We start from the raw sequence: 6787 nt of genomic DNA, 5'->3' as shown, positions 1-6787 counted from the left end.
GCTGTGCCTTTCACTGGGCACAGAACGGGGGCCGGGCTGTTGGTGGGAGGGGGGCAGGGAGGTGCTTGCTACCCAAAGCTCTCATCAGGACAGGACGGCAGACGAGCTCTGGAGGGAGACAGTGAGGCAGGCACCAGGTGACAAGAAGGCCATTCCTGCACGGATGGGCTGAGGATTGCAAGCTCATATCTCAGATCGATTTCCTGCTGTAGGAAGGTAAGTACCAGGCTGGCTCATCGACCCCTCTATTCTGGTATTCCCTGCCCCTCCCATCACACCCCGAGGTCAATCAGGCCTCCTCTCCCCCCCTTTCCACTCACATCTAACCCCTGAGTGATGCAGCCCACTCACCCCGCTAGTCTGGTATCCCCCAGCTCTCTGCTGCACCAGAACAGACCCGGGGTCCGGACACTGCAGCCACCCAGCGAGCTCCTGTCCCAGCTGGTTACACAATGTGTCCATGGAGCCAGTTTCACACCAGCTGCCATGCCGGATCAGCTAGGGCTGCCAGTCAGGACTGAGGGGCACCAGCAGAGCTGTGGGTGGGGGCAGCCCAGGGCTCACGGCCGGTGTTATTCCAGCCTCAGGCTCCGTCCTGGCACAGCTCTTGTGCCACTGAATCCTTGAGGAGGAGCGAGGGAGCGACTGGTCCTTGTCACACCTCCCCTCCCAGAGCTTAGAGAGAAACCAGGAGTCCTGGCTCCCAGACCCCCTGCTCTAATCACTAGATGCTAGTGCGTTAGAGCAGGGGAGGGGGGCGGGAATAAGAACAAGGACTCTTGGGTTCTCCCCATAGCTGTGGGAGGGGAATGGGATTTCGTAGGTTAGAGTAGGGGGGCTGGGAATCAAGCATCCCAGGTGTAGCAGAAAGAAAGCCTGAAACATGAGACCTTGTATCAGGCCTGAGGCCTGAACTAAAGTAGTGGGTCAAGCCCTGCTAATGTAAAGCAAAGTCAGCAAGAGACAGACTGAGAGCAGAAGTCAGGGATCGAACCTGGGAGCTTAGTGCATGAGCTAAAAGCCACCTGGTTGTTAGCTAAGGCTGGAGAGCAGCAGGGCCGGCTCTAGGTTTTTTGCGGCCCCAAGCAAAACATTTGCCGCCCCAAGCTCCGAGAGTTGTGCTGCCCCAAGCACGTGCTTGCTTTGCTGATGCCTAGAGCCAGTCCTGGAGAGCAGACTCGTTTTCTCTCTCTCTCTAAGTGGACTCAGTGCCAGATGGGGCAGAACACCACACCCAGGAGGTGTGTGGGTTACACAGGCTCACAGAACCTGGCAAGAGCAGGGCTGGTATTGCAGAAACACACACATTCCTGAGAAGTGCTAGGCACAGGACACTCACGCAAGCGCAGTCCAGAAGGGTGGTAGCAGAACACCCTGGTACCAAGTATGGGTACAAACACTCATCCAAGAGTACACTGACTCCCTCTTAGCGATAAGGGCAGGATGGGAGCATAATGAAAAAAAATGTTTTGATCGACCCACCATGTACAAGGTAAAGGGTGGAAACTAACCACGTCAAAGGGGCAGTAACTAGCTATGTCAGAGAGGCAATACGTAACTTGTTTGTGTCGGTGAATAACGAGGGGTCTCACAGGCAGTATCTTTAGCCAGCCTAGGGGACAGTGAAAAGTCCCGCCGCTCACTGAGCTGCGTCTGTTGTCACACGCTACATGTCTTAGTATCCTCATAGAGTCTGCCGGGTGCTATTACCGTGCTTTGTCGACAATAAAGCAGGCCGGGTGCCTTTGCTACTAACCCAAGTTTTGTGGGTTTTGTGAGCAGTGCCGCACGCAGAAAAAACATACACATGGAGCCAATAACTGACAACACTGGTGACCCCGCCCACTGTAAAAACTATAACTTTTAACTTTTAAAACAAAGAGAGCGAGAGAGAGCAGAGAGGCAGGAGAAAGGGGGGGCGGGGGTGAAGAGCAACCTAGGAAGGTAGGGAGACCTGAGCCAAGAGAGATTAACTCTATCAAGGTATCTTAAAGTACTGGCAGCAGCAGCCAGTTTAGCAAACTGAGAAAGGATATAAAAGAAAACTTAACTGGTAGGTAAAAATATTTGAGAAAGAAGGTTCTATTTTAATCTCTGAGCGAGGAGTGTGTGGCTCTATGGGTTAAAGCAGTTGGGAACCCGCACCCCTGGTTTTTATCCTGGCTTTGAGAGGAGAGTGGGGGTCATTACCTGAATTTGTTCCTCCAGTGTTTGTTGCTTTTGTCTGTATGCCAAGTGGATGCATCAGTTCTAGGTGTTAATCCGCTCCATTTTGGGTTTTCACTTTGAAATCCTTTTTTATTCACTTCCCTGAGATCGAGTCACAGCTTCTGTCTCCTAATGTGATCTGTGATCTGTTTCATTTTTTCCAGTGACTGTATTGTTTGCTGCTTCTCCCTACTGGGCACTTACTTGTCCCTTTCTGACAGGCACCAGTCTAGGGCCTGGTCTACACTAACCCCCCAAGTCGAAGTAAGGTACGCAACTTCAGCTACGTGAATAACGTAGCTGAAGTCGACATACCTTACTTCGAACTTACCGCGGTTCAGACGCGGTCCACACGCGGCAGGCAGGCTCCCACGTCGACTCCACGGTACTCCTCTCGTTGAGCTGGAGTACCGCAGTCGACGGCGAGCACTTCCTGGTTCGATTTATCGTGTCCAGACCAGACGCGATAAATCGAACCCGGAAGTTCGATTTCCAGCTGCCGAACTAGCGGCTAAGTATAGACCAGCCCTAAGTCTCTGTTTAAGTTTAACCAGAACCTGTTTTTTATCATACGGTTGTGGTTGCACTGCAGCGGCCCCTGTTTCATTTTTTTAATTTTGCTAGGGCCACCTTTTTCCATTCTGTCCCCATTCTTCAGGCACAGGGGAGCTACCAGAAGCCTGCTATTGACCACCAATATTTATAACAGGATGGCACATGTCTTTTTTGCAGATTTTTTCAGCTGTTTCCAGTGTTTTATTCTGTTCCTGTGCTTGCTGTAAGGTGAACACTGTTTACCATCTATACATTTATGCTCCATCTTTCCCTTAGTTTTTACATTTCCTTTTATGACTGATGGACAGATTTTATTTTTCAATTGTTTTTAGTTTCTTATGGTGGGCCTGGGAATGTTAGGTCCCTGGATCATGATTGAGGAGTGGGGTTTTATGAGTGAGCCTTGGGGGCACCCAAATAATGAATATATATGGATAATATGGATATGGCATATATATGTATATAAATACAGCTTCCATATGAGCAGAGTTTAATAAGACTGGGACTTTTCAGCGTGGAAAAGAGATGACTAAGGGGGGATGTGATAGAGGTCTATAAAATCATTACTAGTGTGGGGAAAGTAAATAAGGAAGTGTTATTTACTCCTTCTCATAACACAAGAACTAGGGGTCACCAAATGAAATTAATAGGCAGCAGGTTTAAAACAAACAAAAGGAAGTATTTCTTCACACAACGAACCGTCAACCTGTGGAACTCTTTGCCAGAGGATGTTGTGAAGGCCAAGCTATAACAGGGTTCAAAAAAGAACTAGATAAGTTCATGGAGGATAGGTCCATCAGTTGCTATTAGCCAGGATGGGCAGGGATGGCATTCCTAGTCTTAGTTTGCTAGAAGATAGAGGCAGGGGATGGATCACTTGATGATTACCTGTTCAGTTCATTCCCTCTGGTGCACCTGGAATTGGCTACTGTTGGAAGACAGATACTGGGCTAGATGGACCTTTGGTTCTGACCCAGTATGGCTGTTCTTATGTGTGGTACATATGGGTATGTATGCATAGTATGTATGTGTACATATGACACCACCTTATATCCAAGCATAAATTATTTTTCCAATCTGGTGTTTTAGTCTGGCCCTTTTACTTTGGTGATGCAGATAGCAACACACTCCTACTAGGCAATTACAGTTATCACCTGTATCATCATTAGGCGTAGGCTGAGTGTTTTGAAATACTGGGGTAGGCATTAATACAGTGTGTCCCACAATGCTATGTATAAGAGAAGTAAAACAGAAATTTGGAGTAGTGACATTATAAATGAGGCCTTTATATATAAATTTCTTGTGATTAGTTACTACATAGTACTGTCCACCCATGTTATAGGTTATCCTGGCTCCTGGTTGTCACCCTCTGGGGTAAGCTTCACTGGGCAGGAAGCAGGAATGTCTAACTTCTCTGTTCCATTGGTTGCATTGCTCTGTGATACACCAGTAGCTGACATAGATCCAGTTGTTTCTTACAGATGCTGTTTTCCAGGTAACCTACTGAATGCATGGTAACCAATTTATGAAATATTGCTGTGTCAGGATTTAGTATTGGTACTGAGACACTGAACCAGATGGTTTTGAATAACATGTGCCTTATTTAGGATGCAGTGTTACTGACTCAGATTATGACTAGTATTAACAAGGGATCAGAGAAACGTTCCCAGTGACAGTTTTTGTTGGAACCGTTCCAGGGCCAGTAATCTGTTTGCTTTGGACAAAATGACATTAATGTTCACAGAAAAAAGCTTTGCCTTTTTTTTTTTTTTACCAGCCCTAACTGGGCACGAGAGGCCAGGTTTGTTACAGTGTTTCGGTGACTGGTGAGATTTTCAAACGCATCTAGGTGCCTAACTCCCTTTGCTTTCAATGGTGCAGGCATCTAGGTGGTTTGAAAATCCCATTAGATGCCCAAATGCCTTTGCAATCTGGCCTTTAAACATCTCTGCAGGTCTGGCCCTGAGTCACTCTGTGGCAGCGCTGGGAAGGCAGGCTGGGTCTCCTAAGGCCTCGCCAGCTCCCTGGCTGGTGGCTCCTGTTGTGTGAATGTAGATGGAGTAAATGGGCCAAGGTGCTAACAGAGCCCAGTCACCGTCCAGCACTAGCCGCAGGGATTGGGACCCAGAGACCTCCCCCCGCTCAGTGCCACCGCAAACACACCTCGAAACAGCCCTTAACCTTCTATTAACACCACAGGAAAGGAGGGGTATAGTTATGTTACCCTTCTGCCCATCTAAGTTGGCAGCAACAAGGGCCGGGTTCTGTATCTAGGGGTTCCGTTTCAATAACGCAATGCAAAACCGTCTCGAGCCCCCACCCAGTGACCTGGGACAATTACATACCACCCGCTGGGTGCCTCTAAGAGGCAATACTTCCCCTCTCGCAAGCACGGAGTCTGAGTGTAGCAGAAAATGTTTAATAACATGAGGTAAACGACATCAGCATAAAATTGGAAAAACACCACAAACAGGATTCATAACACAAACCATGAGCAAAACCCACCCCAGCAAATTGGGCTGTGTCCTTTCCCTTTGGTTCTTGAATCCAGCAACCCAAAAATCACCCAGAGTCCCCAAAGTCCAACACCCCCAAAGTCTCTTGGGTCCAACAACCACCCAAAGTCCCAAAGGTCCAACAACCCCCAAAGTCTCTGTCCCTGGTCAGTGCAGCCCCAGAGTAAAAGGGGGGGCACATGCAGGGTGTTAAGGGGCACCTTACGTGATCCGAGGCTGGCCAGCCATCTGTTTCTCCGTGGGGGTTCCGCCGCAGCCTTCACCACGAGCCAGTCCACTTTCCTGCCATCCCACGAACTGCTCCGCTCTACAAGCTGCTCCGCTCTGCTCACCGACCTGTGAGCCGTTCCAGCCGTCCCTGCAAACAGCTCCGCTCGCCGTACCTTGGGCCACTCCAATCAGCCCCGCAAGGCTCCACGCCGCTCGCTGCTCCTCCAGTCGTCCCCACAAATTGCTCCGTCAGCTGCTGAGCATATAGCTTCAGGCTCCCCCACTAGTTAACACAGCACTCAGTGATCTCAGCTCTTAATAACTTTAGCTCTTTTGTGATTTCAGCTCATAGTATAGTAGGGGAGCCCCAGTGCTGGTGCACCATTGGCCCAAAGTGAATTCAGCTCAGCAGCCTATAGCTAGACTCCGAATGGAATCAAAGTTAGCTCTGACATTCAACAGTGGAGAGAGAAGGTGGTGCAATTGGTGTTTCAAACCCTCAGAGAGGGCCCATACCATCAGGTACAAATACCTGTCCCCATCCTCTCTCTATTCACTGGGTTTTGTAACCCATGCCCCTTGTCAAGCAATTGCTACTTAGGTAATGGTGAAGGACTCAGTCCTTCTGTCATACAACAGTTCCACTGGCCTTGATTCACAGAATCAGGGTAACAAAACTTTATTCTTCCTGCCCCAATAACAGAGAAACTGGGGATCCCACACCAGCCAAAGTAACCACTTTCAGTTGCTGTTGTTTCATGCCAGGCGAGTGGGTGTGCCTATGCAAACAAGATTAGCCCCTGGAGTTCTTTTCCACACTCGCCATAATTCACCACCAGATGTCAGGGTAGAGCTCATCCTGACTCTGCTTACATCTATAACTCTGTTATTAAAATAATCCAACATTTTGGTGGCAGCAATAGTAAGGAGAATTGGGGACTGTATTTCAGCTACATGGCATGGGAGTGTGCACATGACGAGAAGCCAACTTCTCCTCATAGTTACATCAATGCATCCCCACTGAATTCAGGAGGATTTTTAGATATTACTGAGAGGAGCCTTTGAACCGTGAAGCATTTAATTCGGCTGTTGTTTGCACAACACCTGTAATTCCCTTTCCCTGGCACCGGGACAGTCTGGGAAGGAAACCCCCCCGTCTGCCAGTCTCTGAGACGGTATCTGAGATGGTGATAACGAACCTCGCGTGTGGGGGGGGAGGGGAAGAGAAGTGAGCTGGGGCAGGCTGGAGCTGCTGTTGTCGGGGCTGCTGTTGTTAAAGTCGATCCCATTTCATCCTG

Source organism: Terrapene carolina, unplaced genomic scaffold, assembly GCF_002925995.2.
Source record: "Terrapene carolina triunguis isolate 2854851 unplaced genomic scaffold, T_m_triunguis-2.0 Scaffold612, whole genome shotgun sequence".
NCBI lineage: Eukaryota > Metazoa > Chordata > Testudines > Emydidae > Terrapene > Terrapene triunguis.
Note: the sequence above shows the minus strand (reverse complement) of the source record.